The sequence below is a fragment of the Pristiophorus japonicus genome, chromosome 6 (assembly GCF_044704955.1).
Source record: "Pristiophorus japonicus isolate sPriJap1 chromosome 6, sPriJap1.hap1, whole genome shotgun sequence".
NCBI classification, from domain to species: Eukaryota; Metazoa; Chordata; class Chondrichthyes; family Pristiophoridae; genus Pristiophorus; species Pristiophorus japonicus.
Genome location: NC_091982.1, coordinates 117,080,279 through 117,092,799, shown reverse-complemented (window position 1 = coordinate 117,092,799; position 12,521 = coordinate 117,080,279). Strand labels below are relative to the sequence as shown.

General features: G+C 49.5%; 1 pseudogene; it reads left to right on the top strand.

Moving 5' to 3' along the window:
* The first annotated feature begins 1,527 nt into the window (after positions 1 to 1,527).
* LOC139266388 (U2 spliceosomal RNA) lies at positions 1,528 to 1,767 on the top strand (annotated as a pseudogene).
* Positions 1,768 to 12,521: the final 10,754 nt, after the last annotated feature.

Below are 12,521 nucleotides of genomic sequence, written 5' to 3'. Positions count from 1 at the left end.
ACGTGCAATCCAAATCATTAAGCAAGATATACTCAGGCTTCAAGGATCCTCCCTACAATGCCGCCCATCGTGCCTCCTGCTGGCCTATAGATCCCGCCCACACTTGCTCACGGGGGTCCCGCCCGCAGAGCTACTCATGAAACGGACACTTAAAACTCGGTTGGCCCTCATCCACCCAGTCCTGACCGACATAGTTGATGGCAAGTGCAAGTCACAAAACGAGTATCATGACCGTAATTCAAGGGGGAGATGTATAGAAATAAATGATCCTGTATTCGTCCTCAATCACGCCATGGGGCCCAAATGGCTTGAGGGTACTGTAATTGGCAAAGAGGGGAATAGGGTCATCGTGGTAAAGCTCAACAATGGCCAGATATGCCGTAAGCATCTGGACCAAGTAAAAAAAGGTTCAACATGGACACGGAGGAACCTGAAGAAGACCATGAGATGGAGCTCACACTACCATCAGCGAACGTGCAATAAGAGCAACCAGAGGAATGCACAGTCCCTGAGGTCAGCCCGGACAGGTCGGAATCACCACAGGTGACAGACACTCACATCAGTGTCCAACAGCCAGAGCCCCAACTGCAACGCTCCACGAGGGAGCGTAGGCCACCTGAAAGGCTAAACCTATGATCCCAGTAAGACTTTGCGGGGGGGGAAAGGTGCTTTCATGTTTGTAACTACAATGTAACACCACTGTATTACTGTGTACACTCAACTTAGATGCACACCTTGACCACAGGGGGTGAACTTGTGGGAGACACTCCTTACCTGATCACAGAGGTATATAAAGGGAGGTCCCACGCAGGGTCATCACTTCTGGAGTCCTGTAATAAAGAGTTAAGGTCACAGAGTGGCCTTGTCCCTGGAATGTGCCTCGTGTGGTTTCATGCTGTAGAGTAAGGATCTTACAGAAGGTAAAACTACCACCTCCACTGATGGCTTTGCTTAATCTGCACCAGAGCTCACAGCAAGTGACTGGCCGTCAGTGTCACAGCAACAGAAACACAAATACATTACAAATAAATAGTTTCATAATTAATATAAATAGAATTAAATATTGTTTAAATGGCAGCTGGAACGCTATGTACATTAAGGATTTAATCCAAGAATCGAGCTTGTAAACAGTCTACAGGTGAGACACTACTGATCATCAGTCGGAGTTTGTGGAGCAAAAATTGGAGGAGTGAATGAATGTGGGAAGGTCAATGAGCAGGTGGTACTGGCAGTGTTGCTCCCGGAGTCAGACCCTGGGGATACGAGAGAAAAGACAAATGAGCTGAGCAGCATACATCCACAGTGCAAGACTCAACATCTGAGTTATATCACACCGTGTAATCTTGGTTGAGAAGCTTGATATTAAAAGTGATCTGATTGAGTAGGGTCCCTTCATGGTGTACTGGAAGGCTTTGTCCTTCTCTTCGTGTTGGTCTGTCTTTAAAGGACTACGCATATATCTGATCAGTCTGATGAATCTCAGTGACTGAAAGGGGCTGATAAACATTAAGCAACTCTTATGAACTGATCGCTTCTCGGCCTTTTGGCTAAGATCATGCGTAACTGACCTGACAGGGGAGTAACCATGACCCCAACGTGGTTCTCCCTGGATCAGGAAGGTGGTTCTCCTATGCTTTTTGGAAATAGGAGGTGGGTGGGGTGGCTTGACCCATCCACCTCCACGGAGGTGTGTGTGGGGTTGCTGACCCATCCACCTCCACAGCACGAACCTGGTATTGCAGTACTTCCAGGAACGGTGCTTGGGCTCTAGGCCTTTTGGCTAAGAGCATTAGCGCAGGGTGATCCTTGATGTGTGCAAGGTGACCTCTGGCGTTTGTGATCTGACCAAGAATTGGAAAGATTGGCTACGAAAAATTTCAAAAAAAAACTCTTATGCAACTGAGCAAAGAGGCTCTTTACAATAAATATTCAATAGGACTGGCAGTGCACAGGAGGGTTAACATGGAAGTGAGCAAGGAATTGATGTTAGGATTAAGGATGGAAGCAGAGAGCTGGGAATAGGAGGCAGGGAGCAAGTGGTATATGGAGGTTAGGCATAAGGAGTTGGTGGTAGGGTTAGGAATGAGGCAGGGAACTGATTGAACAGTTAAGGATAGGAGCAAGGAGCTTTTGGTAAATTATGAAGAACGATTGCAATGACTAGGCTTGTATTCTCTTGAGTATAGAAAATTAAGGGGTGATATAATTGGGGTGTTTAAAATGATTAAAGGACATGACCTTAAATTAGAGCTAGGCTGTTCAGGGATGAGAAGCGAGGAACTGTGGAAGAACAGAGAGATTTAGGGATCCAACTACAGAAATAACGAAACACTAGTGGACAGGTTCAAAAAAGAATTAAAAAGGTAATGGAATATTGACCTGTATCTCAATGGGGCTGGAATACAAAGAGTGGAAGTTATGTTACAGCTGTACAAAGCTCTGGTCAGACCCCATCTGGATTACTGAATTCTGTTCTGGCACGCACCTCAGGAAAGATATATTGGCCTTGGAGGGGGTATAGCGCTGATTCACCAGAATGATACTGGGGCTAAAAGGATTGAATTATGAGGACAGGTTGCATAGATTAGGCTTTTAGTCCCTTGAGTATAGAATATTAAGAAGTAAGCTAATTGAGGTGTTTAAGATGATTAAAGGATTTGATAGGGTAGATGGAGAGAAACCATTTCCTCCTCTCGGGGAATCCAGAACAAGGGGGCATAACCTTAAAATTAAAAAAAAAGGAGTACTGAGGGAATGATCAGCCATGATCTTATTGAATGGTGGTGCAGGCTCGAAGAGCCGAATGGCCTCCTCCTGCACCTATTTTTCTATTATATATTCAGTTTCTTGATGTTTATCTATTACATCTTTGAGTAAAGATTCCATTATCTTTCCTACCACCAATGTTAAGCTAACTCATCTATAGTTCCCTGGATTTGTTCCAGCTTCCTTAATAAAATAAAGGAATAACATTAGCTGTTCGCCAGTCCACTGGCACTATTCCCTTTTCTATTGAATTTGGATATATATAAAACCTGTATTAGTTTTATGATTTATTTGGAACAATAAATTTACTCCAGTTATTTTTGAAAGTAAAACAGGAAAGTAAGATGAGAAGAAACAAATTTTAAATTGGAAGAATTATCAGGAAAATAAATACTCAAAAAGTGATGTTTGAAGTGATGTGCAAGGCAGGCTAGTGGAGGCACAAACACTTGGTGATCCAACATAATAATATTTGAGGTAGGGTACTAAAGGAGCAGGCTTCAATGGTGAGTTATGGTACTGGAGAGATTGACTTCATTAGGGAGTTAGGGTACAAAAGGGATGGGCTTCAATAGGAGAATTAGGGTATTCGAGCAATGGGCTTTGATGGTCAGTTAGGGCAGTGGTTCTCAAAACTTTTTGTTTGAAGGATCCCTTTTCCAATGCACTAGTAATCATGGACCCCCATTGAAATTATTATTGCCCCCCTAGTATTGATATTGTGCCGCATTCAGCAGCACCCGGCCGCTCCACACCAACTCGCTCTCCACAACCGATTTTTTTCGTGGACCCCTGGAAAGTCACTACGGCCATGGACCCCAGCTTGAGAGCCAATGAGTTAGGGCTCTGGGAGTTTGGGCTTTGATGCGAGAGTTAGGGCACTAGAGGGATGAGCTTTGATAGCAGGGTTAGTGTCCTAGATGGATGAGCTTTGATAGGAGAGTTAGGGGCCTAAATTGGCCCTGTTAGTGGCTGGAGGTACTTACAGGGCACAAAATAGAATTCGCCCATGCACAGCGCAAAAATCACCCCACCCCTCACGGAATTAAGCGGGGTTTTTGTGCAGGCGCTACGAGGTAATGCCCCGCTCCTGCCGGGAGCGCCCCACTCAATGACATCATCGCAGTGTGCATTGCCCCCTTACCATTCCGGAAGTGAAATTGCCCCGCACAACCTACCTTAGTGCCTGGTGATGACGACAGCTTTTGCTGTCGAGTTGCAGTCTGGAACCGAATGCACCAGTGTTATTTAAAGACACTATATTGGAAAGCTTTTACTGTCGGCCATTATTTATTTCTGGTTTCCAACATTTAGGCAGAGTGGCCAGTGGACCATTTTTCTGCCTCCTACCTTTCCCCCTGTATCGCTCCCTGTGCTTTCCACATTCTACCATTTCTGTCGCTTCATGGGGGCTGTGCTGGCATCGACTGCCTGCTCCGACTTCACCATCAGAGGATGCTTCAATGAAGACAAAGTAGCTGCCAATTACAGAGAGAAATGCATCGAGAGAGGGAGAGAGAAAGGCTATGCCAAAGAGGGAGCACCACAGGAAGAGGCCTTTGGAGAGGCCCACGGAACACGTCACAGGGAGAGGCAAAGGGAGAGGCAAGCGGACAGGCACAGCTACATCCAGCAGCACAGGGTGAAACACAGCAAGGTGTTGCCAGAGGAAGAAGGTGCCACAGAGCCTGCAACAGGAGGCCTTACTCTCCGGCAGCAGTTCTACATCAATTTCACTGAGGAGCAGTGTGTGCAAAGGCTACGTTTCAGCAACGATGTGGTCACAGAACTCTGCCATCTCCTGCAACTAGACCTCGAGCCTCACACCAGGGTGAGGACGGCTCTCTCAGTCGCAATCAAGGTCACTATCGCTCTCAATTTTTACGCTGATGGATCTTTCCAGGGAGCTTCAGGAGACATTTCCAACATCTCCCAGATTGGCATCCATTGCTTCATCCGCAAGGTCACAGATGCTCTGTACAGAAAGAGGAGGGACTACATCTCCTTCTCCATGAGCAGTGAAAAGCAGTACAAGCGTGCACGTGGCTTTGCCAGGATAGCGGGCTTCCCCATGGTGCAGGGTGCCACATCGCTTTGAGGGCATCGCATCACAATCCAGAGATCTTCTGTAACCGCAAAGGTTGCCACTCACTGAATGTCCAGTTGTTGTGTGACCACACACGCAGAATCCTCACCGTGAATGCCCACTATCCTGGCAGCAGCCATGATGCCTTCATTCTGTACCATCTCTGCTCCAGCCCTCAAATGAAGCTCGTGGCTGGCTGCTCGGAGACAAGGGCAATCCACTATGCACCTAGTTCATGACTCCCCTCTGAAATCCCACCACTCCTGCCCAGCACTTGTACAATGAGAGCATTGCCACAACTAGGAACATCATTGAGCAGATCATCGGAGTGCTGGAGCAACAGTTCCGCTGTCTTGACTGCTCGGGAGGTGTCCTGCAGTACTCGGCTGAGCAGGTGTCCCTATTCGGCTTCGTCTGCTGCATGTTGCACAACCTGGCCATCATGAGGGCACAGCGATTGCCACTAGGCATAGCTGCACCATCGCAGGAGGAGGAGGAGAACCAGGAGGAACAGGAAGAAGACGAGGAGGAGCAGGAGCAGCAACAGCTGCAACGGAGGAGGCAGCAAGTCCATCGCGATCCTGCAAGGGAGGTCCGCGAATGTCTCATCAGAGCTCGTTGCCACTGATTTCCATCCCACTTCCCGGTTCCTGTGGATGTCCCCATCACCCATCAATTTGCCCTTCTGTAATGTATGTACATAAGGTCTGCCTACCACCAAGGGGCACTACCGTCGGAGGTCCTAGGGTCAGAGATACACTCATGCTGGGCCCGGTATATAACCTGAACTTCACCTTTGTATCTTCACTTCTGGAAGCCATTAAAGACTGACCAGGTTACACGGTCACTGGCTCACAGTACGGAGATCATTGTATCATTTCATACACGACACCTTCCATACCAAAACCCCAACACTGAAATAAGAGACAGCAGCAAACATTAAACATTCTAATCACCATTTATGAAACTGTGCATTTAATCATCACCCTTGTGCTTTTCCTTTAGCCCCCTTTTCATCCAGCTATTCTAATACTCCTCCGCATTGTGTCCCTGTGACTGCAACATAGATAGTGGAAGACTGCTGTGTGTCAGGGCTAGAGAATAATAGATGGCCTTGTAGGAAGCCCTCGACCAGCTCTGGGCATGGAAGGCCCGGCTGTGGACTGCACCAGCTCAGGCTGGGCGGTGGCAGTCTGGGTTGGCTGGGTGAGGGGCAGTGGCAAGTGCAATGGCGGAGTGACAGTTGTAGGATCAGGAATGCTGTCATCCTGAAAGAGGACAGCAGGTTACTGCTCTACTGACCCACTCAGCATTCCTCCCAATCTGCTGGAGCACAGATTGCTGGGCTGTTGCAACACCATGTGATCCCCAGTCGACTGTGGTGGACCCAGCAGTGATGGCAGCAGTCAGAGCTTGCGTGGGCTTCAAGCTGAGACTGCATGAGAGCAGTCTGAGCATCCATGTGAGCAACCATTGACTCTATTGTAGCACAAAGACGTTGAGTTGCTTCCGCATGTGCTGCAATGGAAGCTGCCATATTGCCCATGACACGCGTCATGAGGTCTGGATCTGCACGGTCTCTTTGGGAGTCCACCATCGTCTGCAGACTGGCAATGGTAGGCTCCATGCTGTGCGCAGAGCTGTCTACAATGTGGGAGGCAGACTCCTCCACGCTCCTTACCACTTGCGACAGGCTCTCGGACAGCCTTGCCATTGCCCCTACCATGTTGGAGTGCATGGCCATCAATCTTTGTGTGAACGCCTCCCAATCGAGGTCCTCATCCGAGTCCTGTGCAGCAGAACCCGCGCGCAAACTCACCCACTGGGGAGTTGGCTCGTGAGCTTTCTTTTCTCCTTAACCTTGCTGCAGCCCGCTAGGCCCCGGTGCATCATCCAGTGCAGACCCGTGTCCTAAGCTAACCGCTAATGACTGCGTAGTGCCAGTATCTGAACTGGTGCCTGCGGGTGAGAGAAGCAATGACGCAGTGCTTGGCTCCTCCTTCACCCCCTCCCCCACTCCGCCTCGTAATCCTCTTCCCCCTCTTCTCCCTCGTGACTGGGCTGGGGGGGCGGTGGGGGGCTCAGGCACAGGCTGCTCATCGTCTGGCTGATTATCTGAAAGCACAAATGGCACAAGAGTCACGTTAAGGTGAGGACAGGGGGCAGGAATGGAGCAAGGAAGGCAGACAGAATAACGAGCTGGAAAGTGATAAGGCCTTCTAGTTTAATGGGGAAGTGGGATCAGAAGAGGGGATAAAGATACCATAATTGCCCCCAGCAGGCTCGATGTCTCCGCTGGCCACGGCGCCCACCACCTGTGGGCCAATGAGCCGCAGCACGCGTTCCTCCAGGTCAGAAAGCTGGCGCAGTTCAGCTTCCCCCCAGCCCCCGCCTCCAGTCTGCTGCTGCTGCTGCATCCTGTTAACATAGAAACATAGAAAGGTAGAAAATAGGTGCAGGAGTAGGCCATTCGGCCCTTCAAGCCTGCACCACCATTCAATAATATCATGGCTGATCATTCACCTCAGTACCCCTTTCCTGCTTTCTCCCCATACACCTTGATCCCTTTAGCCATAAGGGCCATATCTAACTCTCTCTTGAATATATCCAATGAACTGGCATCATCAACTCTCTGCGGTCAGGAATTCCACAGGTTAATAACTGACTGAGTGAAGAAGTTTCTCCTCATTGTTGAGTCCTTAACTCTTAAACATAATCACACGTACTGCAGACACAGTCACTCTGTGACCTTCACCTTTATTACCTGGACCAAGGAGTGCTGGCCCTGTGAGGGACCTCCCCTTATATACCTGAATCTCCAGGTAAGGAGTGTCTCCCACAAGTACACCCCCTGTGGTCAAGGTGTGCATTTCTAGTAAGCATGTACAGTATGTAGTGGTTACTTGAGGGTTACAATTGTATAAGGTTTACAGTAGTGTGCTGGTTCCATACATGACATCATCTCCCCCCTCACGTCTTTTTGACTCAAAGGTTAAATCTATCAGGCGGTCGACGCTCTCTTGTGGAGCGCCGCAGTTGAGGCTCTGGTGGCATGCGTTTCTGTCACCTGAGGTGATTCCGGCCTGTCCGGGCTGGCCACAGGGACTGTGCATGCTGGTGATTGTCCTTGTTGCTCGTCCACTGGCAGTGGTGTGGTTGACATCTCATGCTCTTCTTCATGTTCATCGGTGTCTATGCTGAACCTTTTCTTTACTTGGTCCAAGTGTTTGCGGCATATCTGACCATTATTGAGTCTGACCACTATGACCCTGTTTCCCTCTTTACCAATTACGGTGCCCTCCAGCCACTTGGGTCCCAATGCATGGTTAAGCACAAATACCGGGTCATCCATTTCTATACACTTCTCCCTTGAGTTACGATCGTGGCACTTGGTTTTGGACTGGCGCTTGCCCTCAACAATGTCTGCCAGGGTTGGGTGGATGAGGGACAGCCGCGTTTTGAGCATACGTTTCATGAGGAGTTCCGCTGGCGGTACTCCCATGAGCGAGTGCGGCCGGGACCTGTAGGCCAGCAGGAGGCGTGATAGGCGGTACTGCAGAGAGGGTCCTTGGATGCGGAGAATGCCTTGCTTTATGACTTGGACCGCACGTTCCGCCTGGCCATTGGAAGCTGGCTTGAACGGCGCCGTCCGGACATGTTTGATGCCATTACCCGACATAAACTCCTGGATTTCATGGCTGGTGAAACACGGGCCATTGTCGCTGACCAAAATGTCCGGTAAGCCGTGGGTCGCAAAAACCGTGCGCAGGCTCGCCACAGTGATAGATGTCGTGCACGAGTTTAATATGATGCACTCGATCCATTTCGAGTAGGCATCAACAATTATCAAGAACATTTTTCCCATGAACGGGCCCGCATAGTCCACGTGAATGCGTGACCACGGTTGGTGGGCCAGGGCCACGGGCTGAGCGGGGCCTCCCTGGGGGCGTTGCCTAGCTGGGCACATGTCGTGCACCTGCGAACCCAGTGTTCCAGGTCTGAGTCAATCCCCGGCCACCATACATGTGACCGGGCAATGGCCTTCATTAACACGATGCCAGGGTGCTCGCTGTGGAGTTCCCTGATGAAAGCTTCCCTCCCCTTCTGGGGCATGACTACCCGGCTGCCCCATAGCAGGCAGTCGGCTTGGATGGAGAGCTCGTCCATCCGTCTCTGAAACGGTCTGACCTCCTCGGGGCACGCCCCGTGCGTGGGTGCCCAATCCCTCGTCAGGACACATTTCTTTATCATGAATAGGAGGGGGTCTCTGTTGGTCCAGAGTTTAATCTGGCGGGCTGTGATGGGGGAGCCTGCGGTGGCAAAAGCCTCAACGGCCATGACCATCTCAGCGCTTTGCTCCGCCGCCCCCTCGGTGGTGGCAAGGGGAAGCCTGCTAAGCGTATCAGTGCAGTTTTCGGTGCCTGGCCGGTGCCGTATGGCGTAGTCACACGCAGCCAGCGTGAGGGCCCATTGCTGTATGCAAGCTGACGCATTTGCATTGACAGCCTTGCTGTCGGACAACAGGGATGTTAACGGCTTGTGGTCCGTTTCTAACTCGAGCGGTCTGCCGAAAAGGTTTGGAAGATGGAATACAATGTCGGAAAGTGTGAGGTCATCCACATTGGGAAAAAAAACAGTAAAAGGGAATATTATTTGAATGGGAAGAAATTACTATATGCTGCGGTGCAGAGGGACCTGGGGGTCCTTGTGCATGAATCCCAAAAAGTTAGTTTGCAGGCGCAACAGGTAATCAGGAAGGAGAATGAAATGTTGGCCTTCATTGCGAGAGGGATGGAGTACAAAAGCAGGGAGATCCTGCTGCAACTGTACAGGGTATTGGTGGGGCCGCACCTGGAGTACTGCGTGCAGTTTTGTTCACCTTACTTAAGGAAGGATATACTAGCTTTGGAGGGGGTACAGAGACGATTCACTCGGCTGATTCCGGAGATGAGGGGGTTACCTTATGATGATAGATTGAGTAGACTGGGTCTTTACTCGTTGGAGTTCAGAAGGATGAGGGGTGATCTTATACAAACATTTAAAATAATGAAAGGGATAGACAAGATAGAGGCAGAGAGGTTGTTTCCACTGGTCAGGGAGACGAGAACTAGGGGAACTCTGAGCAGCCTGTCCAGTTCACTTTCAATTTTCTCACGCATCACATACGGCACCGCTCTCGCTTTGTAGTGCACTGGTCTGGCGTCCGGGGTGATGTGTATAACTATTTTTGTGCCCTAGAACGTTCCGACACCGGGTTGAAACAGTGACCTGAATTTTTGTAGTACCTGTGAGCATGAGCTTCGCTCCACAGATGAAATGGCGTGCACATCCCCCCATTTCCAGTTCATCTCAGCTAGCCAGCTCCTTCCCAAAAGCGCCGGGCCATTTCCCGGAACAATCCAGAGTGGCAGCTGGTTCTGTGACCCATTATGTGGAACCACCACGTTTGCACAGCCTAGCACTGGAATGATCTCTTGGGTGTACGTCCGTAGCTGCGTATTAATTCGTTCCAGGTTGGGCCTGCTAGCTCTGTGTGGCCATAGTTTCTCAAATTGTTGTGCACTCTTGAGGAACTGGCTAGCTCCCGTGTCCAGCTCCATGCACACCTGGATGCCATTCAATAAAACTTTTATCATCATGGGTGGCATTTTGGTGTATGAGCTGTGGACGTCAGCCACATGAACCCGCTGAAATTCAGCATCCATGGCTTTACCCCAAGCATTGTCCTGCACTACAAGCCCCTCGCCTGATTCCTCTGTTTCATAGATTAGCCTCGCTATCAGCTGTTTGCAAACTCTAGCCAAATGTCCTCTGGCATTACAATTCCTACAGACGAACTGCTGAAATTTGCAGCTTTTCGCATAATGTCTGCCCCCACATCTCCAGCATTGACTGAGATTGTTGTTCACAAAATGACTGTTAGCAGGCATTCCTCTCTGATTGTTCCCTTGGTTGTTTCTAAACACTCTGATGGTGGGCGTTAATGGTCCCCTTGATGATGTGGATTGCCGCTCCCCTCTCCATTGTCCCTGTCGGGGGCCCACCTTAGAGTTGGTTTCAGCTTGGGCAGTTTCAAAATGCGTTTGTCTGATGCTGCAGTTTCAAAATGCCTTTGTCTGACTGCAAGATCTTGAGCCGCTTTTATCAGGTTAATTCCTTGCTCCGTTGCCACGTTGGACCCAGGACTACTCGCGTAAATTAGCTTGATCTCTTCTTCCCCTGCTATGAAAGTTTGAGCTATCAATGCTGCCCCTTCTAGAGTTAAGTCCTTGGTCTCTACGAGCTTCCTGAAGATCCCGGCATGGCTAATGCCCTCTGTCATGTATCTTACATTATTATATATAACTGTATCCCAACATGCTAAACATGACTGTAATAAGATATGACCTGTAACCACCAGCATACCTTACCACCGGGGGTGCACTTGCAAGAGACAGATATATAAGCACAGGTCTCAGGCAAGTGCAGCATTCCAGAGCTGTGAAATAAAAGGTGCAGGTCCACAGTGACCTTGACTTCACTACATGCCTCATGTGAATCTGTACTGAGGGGACAGGACTTCACAGTGGCGACGGGTTACGGGATTACAGAATCCACAGAATGGCGAACAACGGATCAGATGAAAAGTACAATGCGGGAGACAATTGGGAGGACTTTATAGAAAGGCTCCAGCAAAGCTTTGTAACCAAAGACTGGTTAGGCGACGATAAGGCAGACAAGAGAAGAGCCCATCTCTTGACCAGCTGTGGCTCAAAAACATACGCTTTAATGAAGGATCTGTTGGCACCTGAGAAACCATCAAGCAAGTCGTTTGAAGAATTGAGCACACTGGTAAGAGACCACCTGAAGCCAGCGAGCAGCCTACACATGGCCAGATACAGATTCGACAACTACAGATGCTGTGTGGGCCAGAGCATACCCAACTTCGTGGTGGAACTTCAGAGGTTGGCTAGTTTATGTGAGTTCTCCGATGAACTGAGGAGAGAAATGCTGAGAGACTTTTTCATTGAAGGAATAGGCCATGCAGGCATATTCCAAAAGCTCATAGAGACCAAGAACCTGACCTTAGAGGCAGCAGCACTGGTTGCACAGACATTCTTGGTAGGGGAAGAAGAAACGAGGTTGATTTACAATGCAGGTACGACAACTAACGAAATAATGGAACAAGGAGTTCACAGCATTAGAAAAGCTGCTACCCCCACACACAGACAAAACCGGCAGAACAGGCTTTCGACAGCAAGCAGTGGCAACAGAAGCCATCAAGGGCCACAGGAACGGCCGTTCACATCTCATCAACCCACAATGAGAGCAATCAACTACAAACTGAGAGAAGCTCAAGAGAGATCAGCCAGACGCAGCTCATTCTTTGCAAGCAGTCTGTGCTGGAGGTGTGGGGGTGGGTACTCGTAAAGGGAATGTCGATTTCAGCAAGCTGTTTGCAGGAACTGTGAATATACAGGGCATTTGACCCGCATGTGTTAAAAAAACGGCAGCTCGGCTGGTATATGAATCGGATGGGTCGGAAAGCGGACCAGAAGACGGTGGGGACAGTACCCGAGACACCGAGGTACAGTGGGTCAACACGATCATTGGCCGCTGCTCCTATGACAGGCCGCCTCCTATAATGATGAGGGTCCTACTCAACGGGATATCTGTCAACATGGAGCTG